The sequence below is a fragment of the Mobula hypostoma genome, chromosome 5 (assembly GCF_963921235.1).
Source record: "Mobula hypostoma chromosome 5, sMobHyp1.1, whole genome shotgun sequence".
NCBI classification, from domain to species: Eukaryota; Metazoa; Chordata; class Chondrichthyes; order Myliobatiformes; family Myliobatidae; genus Mobula; species Mobula hypostoma.
The window spans coordinates 192,880,689-192,891,625 of record NC_086101.1 but is presented as its reverse complement, the minus strand read 5'-3'; positions in this window follow the sequence as shown (position 1 = coordinate 192,891,625).

Sequence of the window (10,937 nt, the reverse complement as noted above, 5' to 3'; positions counted from 1 at the left end):
TACACTATTAATATAACTGTAGAAACCCTTTGGATTTATTTTCACCTTACTTGCCAAAGCAACCTCATATCTTCTTTTAGCTTTTCTAATCTCTTTCTTAAGATTCTTCTTACATTCTTTATATTCCTCGAGCACCTCATTTACTCCATGCTGCCTATATTTATTGTAGATCTCTCTCTTTTTTGGAAATAAGTTTCCAATATCTCTTGAAAACCATGGCTCTCTCAAACTTTTAACCTTTCCTTTCAACCTAACAGGAACTAAAGATTCTGTACCCTCAAAATTTCACGTTTAGATGTGATAGTGTGCGAGGGATTAAGGGGAAAATGTCACTGTGGTGCTCAGTCAGGACAGACTGGAGAATTTATCTATTTTTCTATTGGAACTGAGGAATAAGAAAGGGATGACCATGTTATTGGGATTATAGTTTAGATTACTGAGTGGTCTGCGGGACTTAGAGGAACAAATTTGTAGAGAGATAGCAGAAACTATTGCAAAAAACATAATGTCGTGATTGTAGGCGATTTTAGCTTTCCACACATTGTATTAAAGGTGCTGGATGGGATAGAATTTGGCAAATGTGTTCAGTAGAGTTTCCTTAATCCGTATATATAAATCCTAGCAAGAGAGCGTGCGATACTTGATCTGCTGTTAGAGAAAGAGATGGCAGGTGACAGATGTTTGTGTAGGGGAACACTTTGTATCTAGTGATCATAATGCCGTTAGTTTCAAGGTAATTATGGAGATGGACAGGTCTGTTCGGTGGATTAAGATTCTGAATTGGAGAAAGGTTAGTTTTGATGGTATCAGAAAGGATCTGGCAAGTGTGGATTGGGACAGACTGTTTTCTGGCAAAGGTGAAATGGATAAGTGGGAGGTCTATTGAACATAGATTTTCAAGTGATATTGAGGCTCTTGTTAAGAAAAAGGAGGTGGTATAGCAGGTAAAGACAAGTAGGAATAAATGAGGTGCTTATGGAGTACAAGAAGTGCAAGAGAACACTTAAGAAAGAAATCAGGAAGATTAAAAGAAAATAAAGTTGCTCTAGCAGACAAGGTGAAGGAGAATCCTAAGCCATTCTAGGGATATATTAAGAGCAAAAGAATTGCAAGGGACAAAATTGGTCCTCTGGAAAATCAGAGTGGTCATCTATGCGTGCAGCCAAAAGAGATGGGGGAGACGTTGAATGGAATTTTTGCATCTGTATTTACTCAGGAGACGGGCACAGAGTCTATAGAAGTAAGGTAAAACAGCAGTGAGGTCAAAATTCAAAAGTTCAAAGTATATTTTATTATCAAAGTATGTATACTTTATACAACCTTGAGATTCGTCTCCTTACAGGCAGTCGTGAAACAATGAAACCCATTAGAACCCATTAAAGACAAAACAAGACCGTCAAACACCCAGTGTGCAGAGAGAGAAAATAAAACAACTTGTGCAAACAATAAAACAAATAAATGGCATTCAGAACCGATATTCACAACTCCAGGCATCATTGCAGCCGATTCAGAAGGGGCCTTGGTCCAGTAGAGTCAAGCAAACCCTGTGGAGCCATGAGCCAAGTCGGCCTGTCTCTCACCTCTCGCACCAACAACCCCACACATTTTAATCTGGCCTGGTGTTTAAATTGTCCAAATCTCAGGCTGCTCCTTGCCCTTGGGCTCGGGCTCCGTCACCTTGATTTGGTCAGTACCTGACCTTTCCAATTTGGCTCGGCTCTTAAACTTATCAAATCTCAGATCTTTCAATGCCTTGGCTCTGCCGCATCACATTGCGTCCAAGTCTGCTCCAGCCCAGACACGCTGCAACCGACATGCCCCATCGAGACTTCAGTCGCACTGTAAACGTGCCAAATTGTACAGGAGGTTCCACTCAATTCTGACAATTTGACATGGTAGTTTACCAGAAAAAGTGTGAATAATAAAGAATTTTTTTTCCATTGGCCACCAGAAAGTTGTCACTCAAACCAATAAGTAGCGCCTTCTTAAACTGGAATCTGTATGAACCCTATTCAGATTACAGGGCAGGAGATATTAGCTGTCTTGAGGCAAATCAGGGTGGATAAATCCCTGGGGTCTGACAAGGTCTTCTGATGGACCCTGTGGGAGGCAAGTGCAGAAATTGCCAGGGCCTGAGCAGAGATACTTAAATTATCCTTAGCCATAGTTGATGTGCCCATGGAGACACATTGGAAGATAGCTAATGTTGTTTCATTGTTTAAGAAAGGCTCCAAGAATAAACCATGGAATTAGATTATGAAGACACGTAGTCCCCTTTTATTGTCATTTAGTAATGCATGCATTAAGAAATGATACATTATTTCCTCCGGTGTGATATCACAAAACACAGGACAAACCAAGACTGAAAAAACTGACGAAACCACATAATTATACATATAGTTACAAACAGTGTAACAATACCATAACTTGATGAAAGTCCGTGAGCACAGTAAAGTTCAAAGTTTCTCAAATGTCCCACATCTCACGCAGACAGGAGAAGGAAGAAAAACTCTCCCTGCCATGCCGACCACAGTCCGATTCTGAGTCATCCGAAAACTTCGAGCTCTGATCAGCTCTCCGACACCGAGTACTGAGCGCCATCTCTGTCCGAACGATTCGACCTCCTTCTCGGTCACCAAAAGCAGGCAAGGCCGGGGACTTTGAGGCCTACCCTCCGAAAGATTCCGGACCACACAGTAACGACAGCAGCGGACTGACGTTTCAGAAATTTCTCCAGATGTTCCTCTGTGCTTTCACGTCCATTCTCCATCAAATCAGCATTGTCCACGGCCCCTATTTAACAGATATGATATCATTTTTCACTGGAGGGCTGCGCATTGCCGTCTTCTCCTCCTGCCGAACTATAGCCTGCCGAGCCTGACATCAGTAGTGGGAAAGTTATTGGAAGGTATTCTAAGGGAATGGATATATGAGTACTTGGATGGACAGGGACTGATTAGCGATAGTCAATGTAGCTTTGTGCATGGTAAGTCAAGTCCAACCAATCTTATAGAGTGTTTCGAGGAAGTTACCAGAAAAGTTGATGAAGGCAAGGCAGTAGATGTTGTCTACACGGACCTTAACAAAGCATTTAACAAGGTCCCACATGGGAGGTTGGTCAAGAAGATTCAGTCACTCGGCATTCAATATGAAGTAGTAAATTGGATTAGAAATTGGATTAGAGGGAGAAGCCAGAGAGTGGTAGTAGATGGTTGCCTCTCTGACTGGAGGCCTGTGACCAGTGGTGTGCCGCAGGGATCGGTGCAGGTCCCTTGTTATTTGTCATCTATATCAATGATCTGGATGATAATGCAGTTAACTGAATCAGCCAATTTGTGGATGGCACCCAGATTGGGGCTGTAGTGGACAGTGAGAAAGGCTATCAGAGCTTGCAGAGGGATCTGCATCAGCTTGTAAAAGGGGGTGGAAAATGGCAGATGGAACTTAATGCGGACAACTGTGAGGTGTTGCACCTTGGGAGGACCAACCAGGATAAGGCTTCCACTATGATCAGCAGGGCACTGAGGAGTGCGGGAGAACAAAGGGATCTTGGAATACAGGTCCACAGTTCCTTGAAAGTGGCGTCACAGATAGATAGGCTTGTAAAGAAAGCTTTTGGCACATTGCATTCATAAATCAAATTTTGAGTACAGAGTTGGGGTGTTATATTGAAGTTGTATAAGACTTTCTTTCAAGAGGACCACAGCCTTGTTGTGGTTTGGAGGCGTGTGTGTCTCAATGACCTGGAGAGCTATGCTGGCTGGAGTTGGGGCTTTATGCTTCAGCTCTTTGTAAAGCCCAAGTTGGAGTGTTGTGTGCAGTTTGAGTTATCTGCCGACAGGAAAGATACCAATAAGATTGAAAGGGTGCGGAGATATTTTACGAGGACGTTGCCAGGACGTGAAGACGTGAGTCATATGGAAAGACTGAATTGGTTTGGACTTTATTCCCTGGAGTGTACGACAGTGAGGGGAGACTTGATAGAGGTATAGAAAATTATGAGGGATATTGATAGGATAAGTACCAGCAGGCTTTTTCCACTGACGTCAGGTAAGACTTGAACTAGAGGCCATGGGTCAAGAGTGAAAGGTGAAATGTTTAAAGGGAACATGAGGGAGAACTTCTTCACTCAGAGGGTGGTGAGAGTGTGGAACGAGCTGCCAGTAGAAGTGGTGGATGCGGGATTGATTTCAACATTTCAGAGAAGTTTGGAGAAGTACATGGATGGGAGAGCTGTGGAGGGCTATGGTCTGGCTGAAGGGCAAGTGGGATTAGGCAGAATAATAGTTTCTGTACTGCAGTACTCGAGGACTCTCTGACTCTTTGAGTTTGTACATTCTCCCTGCGGGTTTCCTCTGGGTGCTTTGATTTCCTCCCACATTCCAAAGATGTCCGGGTTAGGATGAGTGAGTTGTGGGCATTCTGGTGCCACTGGCGGGCTGCCCACCACCCCACCCCAGCACGTCCTCGGACTATATTGATCACTGACACAAACACCGCGTTTCACCGTATGTTTCGCTGTGTGGCTGACAAATAAAGCTAATCTTGCTAATCTTTCCCCAAGAGCTCTCCCCAAGCAGTAAGTCTGATCAACACCTCCATCCACTAACCCACCCTTCCACACCCCCAACCACCACTACTTTATCATTTCCTGTCAGTCACCTTATGTACAGACACTCCTGTGTCGAGAGACACTTTATGGACATACAATTGATCCATGTATGTATATAAGCTATCATATATTTATATTTACAGTGTTTTTATATTAATATTATTGTGTTCTTTATCTTATTGTGTAACAACTATTTCATTCTCCTTTACTTTTGTGTACTGGAAATGACATTAAACAATCTTGAATCGTTCTTTCTTTCTAACTCAGTGAGTGAGCTTTGTTTCTCTGGGTGGCACAGATCTAACTGCTGCTCAGCACCCTACTGAGTGGTCGGTGAGCCCTCAGGAAGCAGCCCCAGCCCCCTGTTGTCTGATCTCAGTGTCCTGTCTCCTGGTGTCTGTGGATGGTAACAAGCTCCAGGAAACCATTGTGAAGTTCTTCACCAGTGACTGACCCTGGAAAGCCCTTCCTGTCGAGTGACTGGAAGAAGAGGATTACTGGTGACCGAAATCAAAAGCAGGAAGAGAAGCTTTTGGAATAATGCGAGAGGTCCCCAGGCATCTGTTGAGGTCTTGTGTTTGGCTGGAGATCAAATGCTCTTCTGAAACAAACAAGAAATCATAATCAAAATCAGCTTCAATATCACTGAGTGTGTGCCATGGTTATTTGTTTGTGGCAGCAGTGCAGTGCAGTACATAAAATAAACTAGAGTCAAGGAGTCATAGGACACCTCAGCACAGAAACAGGCCCTTTGGCCCATCTAGATCATGCTGAACTATTAATCTGCCTAGTCCCATCGACCTGCAACTGGACCACAGCCCTCCATATCCCACTGTACCTACATACCCGCACAAGGGTGGTGGGGGTGGGAGTTTAAACTTGAGTTTCAGGAGGTTGGGAACCAGAGTGCCTGAGCAGTTAGAGGAGAGGTTGTGGAGGCAGATGTTGGTAAGACCTCAGGCAAAGTCAGGAATCAAAAGGCCGAGTGTGGTGGGACTAGTGTCCCGATCTGCGTATATTTCAATGCACAAAGTATGCAGGAAAGGCGGGTGACCCCAGGACATGGATCAACACCTGGAATTATGATATTGTAGCCATTAGTGAGGCGGTTGCAGGAGGGGCAGGACTGGCAGCTCAGTGTTCTGGGGTTCCCTTGTTTCAGACTCGACAGAGGGAAGGGATTAAAGGGGGGAGAGGTGGCATTACTAGTCAGAGAAAATATCACAGCAGTGCTCAGTCAGGATAGATGGAGAACTCATCTAGGGAGACTTTATGGGTGGAACTGAGGAATAAGAATGGTATGACATGTTAATGGGTCTATATTATAGACCACCTAACAGTCTGTGGGATTTAGAGGACAAATTTGTAGAAAGATTGCAGACTGCTGCAAGAAACATAAGCCTGTTGTAGTAGGTAATTTTAACTTTCCACATATTGACTGGGACTCCCATACTGTAAAAGCACTAGATGGGATAGAGTTTGTCAAATGTGTTCAGGAAAGTTTCCTTCAGTGCATAGAAGAATGAATAAGAGAGAGTGCGTGATACCTGATTTGCTATTAGGGAATGAGATAGGACAGGTAACAGAAGTTTGTGTAAAATACTTTGCATCTTGTGATCATAATGCCGTTAGTTTCAAAGTGAATAAGGAAAAAGATAGGTCTGGTCCGTGGGTTGAGATTCTAAATTGGAGAAAGGCCAGTAAAGGCCAGAAAGGATCTGGCAAGTGTGGATTGGGACAGGCTGTTTGCTGGCAAAGGTGTACTTGGTAAGTGGGAGGCCTTCAAACGTGAAATTTTGAGGGAACAAAGCTTGTATGTACCTGCCAGAATACAAGATAAAGATAACAAGCGTAGGGAACTTCGGTTTTCAGGAGATACTGAGGCCCTGGTTAAGAGAAAAAAGGAGGTGCATAGCAGGAATAGATAGGTAGGAACAAATTAGGTACTTATAGAGTGTAAGAAATGCAAGAGAGCACTTAAGAAAGAGATAACGAGGGCTAAAAGAAGGCACGAGGTTGCCCTGCAGAGATGTTAAGAGCAAAAGGATTGCAAGGGACAAAATTGGTCCTCTGGAAGAACAGGATGGTAATCCATGTGTGGAACCAAAAGAGATGAGGGAGATATTAAATGGGTTTTTTGCATCTGTATTTACTCAGGGGATGGACACAGTCTATGGAAGTGAGGCAAAGCAGCGGCGAGGTCATGGACCCCGTACAGAGTACGGAGAAGGTGTTTGCTGTCTTGAGGCAAATTAGGGTGGATAAATCCCCAGGGATTAACAAGATGTTCCCTTGGATCCTGTGGGAGGCAAGTGCAGAAATATTTAAATCATCCTTAGCGACAGGCAAGCTATCAGAGGATTGGAGGACAGATACTTTTGGTCTGCTATTTAAGAAAGGCTGTAAAATGAACCAGGAAATTATCGGCCAGTGAGTCTGGCATCACAAGAGGGAAAGTTACTGGGAGGTATTCTAAGGGACGGGATAAATAAGCATTTAGATACACAAGGACTGATTAAGGATGGGGAGCATGGCTTTGTTTGTGAGAAGTCATATCCAACCAATTTTAAAGACTTTTTTGAGGAAGTTATGAGGAGCGTTGATGAAGACAAGGCGGTAGATGTGGTCTACCTGGACTTCAGCAAGGCATTTGACAAGGTCCCACATGGGAGGTTGGTCGGGAAAGTTCAGTCATTCAGCATTCAAGATGAGATAATAAATTGGGTTAGACATTGGCTTTGCGGGGGAAAACAGAGAGTGGTAGTAGACTGTTGCCTCTCTGACTGGAGGCCTGTGACTAGTGGAGTGCCACAGGGATCGGTGCTGTGTCCATTGCTGTTTGTCATCTATATCAATGATCTGGATGATAATGTGGTTAACTGGATCAGCAAATTTGAAGATGACACCAAGATTGGGGGTGTAGTGGACAGCGAGGAAGGCTATCAGAATTGCAGCAGGATCTGGACCAGCTGGAAAACTAGGCTGAAAAATGGCAGATGGAATTTAATCTAGATGAGTGTAAGGTGTTGCACCTTGGTAGGACTGACCGATGTGGGTCTTACACAGTAAGCAGTAGGGCACTGAGGAGTGTGGTAGAACAAGGAGATCTGGGAATACAGATTCATTATTCATTGAAAGTGGGACATAGGTGGAAAGGGTCAAAAGAAAACTTTTGGCACATTGGCTTTCATGAATCAAATTATTGAGTACAGGAGTTGGGATGTTATGTTGAAGTTGTATAAGATATTGGTGAGGCCTGATTTGGAGTATTGTGTGCAGTTTTAGTCACCTGCCTACAGGAACGATGGGTGTAAGATTGAAAGAGCACAGAGAAAGATTACAAGGATGTTGCCGGGTCTGGAAGACCTGAGTTATAAGGAAAGATTGAATAGTTGAGGACTTCATTCTTAGGAATGTAGAAGATTAAGGGGGGATTTGATAGAGGTAAACAAAATTATGAGGGGTATAGATAGGGTAAATGCAAGCAGGCTTTTTCCATTGAGGTTGCGAGGGACTACAACTAGAGGCCTTAAGTTAAGTGTGAAAGGTGAAAAGTTTAAGGGGAACATGTGGGGAATCTTTTTCACTTAGACAGTTGTGAGAGTGTGAAAGAGGTTGCCAACACAAGTGGTGCATGCAAGCTCAATTTCAACATTTAAGAGAAGTTTGGATAGGTACGTGGATGGCAGGGTTATAGAGGGTTATGTTTCGGGTGCAGGTCATGGGAATGGTTCAGCATGGACTAAATAGGCCGAAAGCTCTGTTTCTATACTATACTTTTCTGACTCTGCGAGTATATACCCCTCTCGTCCATGTACCTGTCCAAATTTCTCTTAAATGTTGAAATTGAACCCACATCCACCACTTCTGCATTTATTCCAGTCTCTCACCCTCCTCTGAATGTCATGGTCCGGTCCGTGAAGTCTGCATTCTGGTTCACGGTCCGGTCTGTGGACTCAGGACTCCGGGTCTTCCAGCTGTCCCTTGTTTGGTTGAGTTAATCATAGGCACCTGATTCCCAACTTGGGGCTTGGAATATAAGTGGCCTTGGGGTTGAGGTTGGGGAGCTGGTTTATCTTGTCAAGATTCCTTGGGAGCAACCTGCTGGTGGAAGGCTAGAGCGGCCACTTGCCATCTTTAGGCCGCGTTGGGGAACCATCGCTTCATGGAGCCTTGCTGTTGGTAGTTGGAGCTGTCTTTGTGGTATGGATTAGGCTGTTTCCCGGGCCAGCTGAGTGGCTGCCAGCCACTCTGAGCTAGGTAGGGATCCAGCTGTTTCCATAGCCAGCTGAGGTTGCTGGCCGAACTGAGACTTGGAGCTTCCCTGGAGCAGAGATGGAACTGTCTGTTGTTCTTTGGTGTTTGTCTCTTCTTGTCCTCACCTCTGTGGGGTAAGTCAGGCTGTTTTGCTGTTGCCCTGTGGGGGGATCTGTCTTGTCTTATCCTCACCTCTGTGGGGTAAGTCAGGCCGTTCTGCTGTTGCCCTGCGGGGTGTCTGGTCTTGTCTTGTCCTCGCCTCCGTGGGATAAGTCAGGCTGTCTGCTGTTGCCCTGTGGGGGGATCTGTCTTGTCTTGTCTTTGCCTCTGTTAGGTAAGTCCAGCCATTCTACCATTACCCAACAGGTGGACCTGTCCCACCTTGGTGTGGAGATAAAGTTGAGTCCCGGCTTGTCTATGGATGAGTACCGGCTCTATGTCTATGTACTGTCCAGTCTCATGTTAGTGCTGAGTTAAAGATGAGTCCTGGCTTTTCGAAGGATAAGTCCCGGCTCTCTGTTGATGTACAGCTCCCAGTCTGTCTCCGAGCTCCAGCCTCCGATTTATCAGCCTCTGCATTCCAAGACCCAAGACCCCAGCCTATCTCCAAGTTCAAGAGCCAAGACCCCAGCCACGTCCTGTCCGGTAGCCATGTCATGTCCTTGCCTAGTTCTGGGGTCCGAGCCCGAGACAAGACCCAGGTCCTGGGTCCTTGTCCAGTCTCTGGCTCGGAATCCACGCCCAGGCTCCTAGTTCATAGTTCCTTGTCTGGGTTCCCTGTGTCTAGTCCATGTCCTAGCCCAAGTCTGCATTCTTATCCCTGCTCCTTGTCTGAATCCTGTCACGTCCCTCCTCTAGTCAAGTCTTGTTCCTTGTACTTCAGTGTCTGTGTCTTGCATTTGGGCCCGCTACCAGTGCCCCCATTTTGACACTGAGTGAAGAAGTTACCTCTCACGTTCCCCTGAAATGTTATTTCTTTTACCTTTAATGTTTAATTGTAGTCTCACCCAGCCTCAATGGAAAAAGCCTGCTCACATTTACCCTATCTATACCCTTCTATCAACTCTCACCTCATTCTCCTTGCTCCAGGGAATAAAGTCCAAACCTATTTAACCTTTCCCAAGAGCTCAGGTCCTCAAGTCCTGGCAACATCCTTGTGTCAGGGGTTTCTTCTTTTATGTTACTACTAAGGCTAATAAAATGGCTTCTTTGTTGTCTTATAGTAAAATGGCTTCTCTGTGATGTTAACTGCTGAGTTAACGGTAGCAGCTTGTTTGGGTTATAATTACTGATAACGGGAATTGTATTCATTTGCTAACCAATTGGGATAGATGTTATTCTCTCTTGTGTGTCTGTAAGCTATCGTTTTCTCGGGCTTTGGGCAGAAGGCACGATGGGGACAGAGAGAGGAGATGCTATGAGAGAGATGCTGTAAGCTGGGTGAGGATCGGACCCAAGAGGGAGTCTGAGGCCCAGGGCTTTTCGGGAGGAGAACCGAAGAGGAAGGATGTGCTGGACGCGCTCTGGTGACCACCGTGGTTGGTCCCAGGCGGCGGGTCGAGGAGGTCGAAGGGGATCGAATGGTGAAAAGAAGACCCGAATAATTGAGCTCCAACGGTTGTGCACGAAGTGGTTGAACTCTGATAAGTTTGGTGCCTTTTACTTTCCTTTTATATTGTATCTCTATTAATTACATAGTTTCAGTAAGATCTATAAAGTGTAATCTGTCAATCGTACATTGTGTGCTGTCTGTTATTTGGCGTGGTGGGGTACATTACACAACATCCACACAAACTTGATTACCCAGTTTGGACGGGCCGAAGGCTGCTCCCCCTCGACGAAAGTGAACTGAGCGAGCCTGAGGCTGACCAGGGGACTACACTTGTAATTCTTCTCAGCACTCTTTCAATCTTATTGATATCTCTCCTGTAGGTAGGTGACCAGAACTGCGCACAATATTCCAAATTTGGTCTTACCAGTCTTATACAACTTCAATATAACATTCCAACGGCCATACACAATGCACTGATTTTTGAAGGCCAGTGTGCCAAAAGCTTTCTTTACGAAT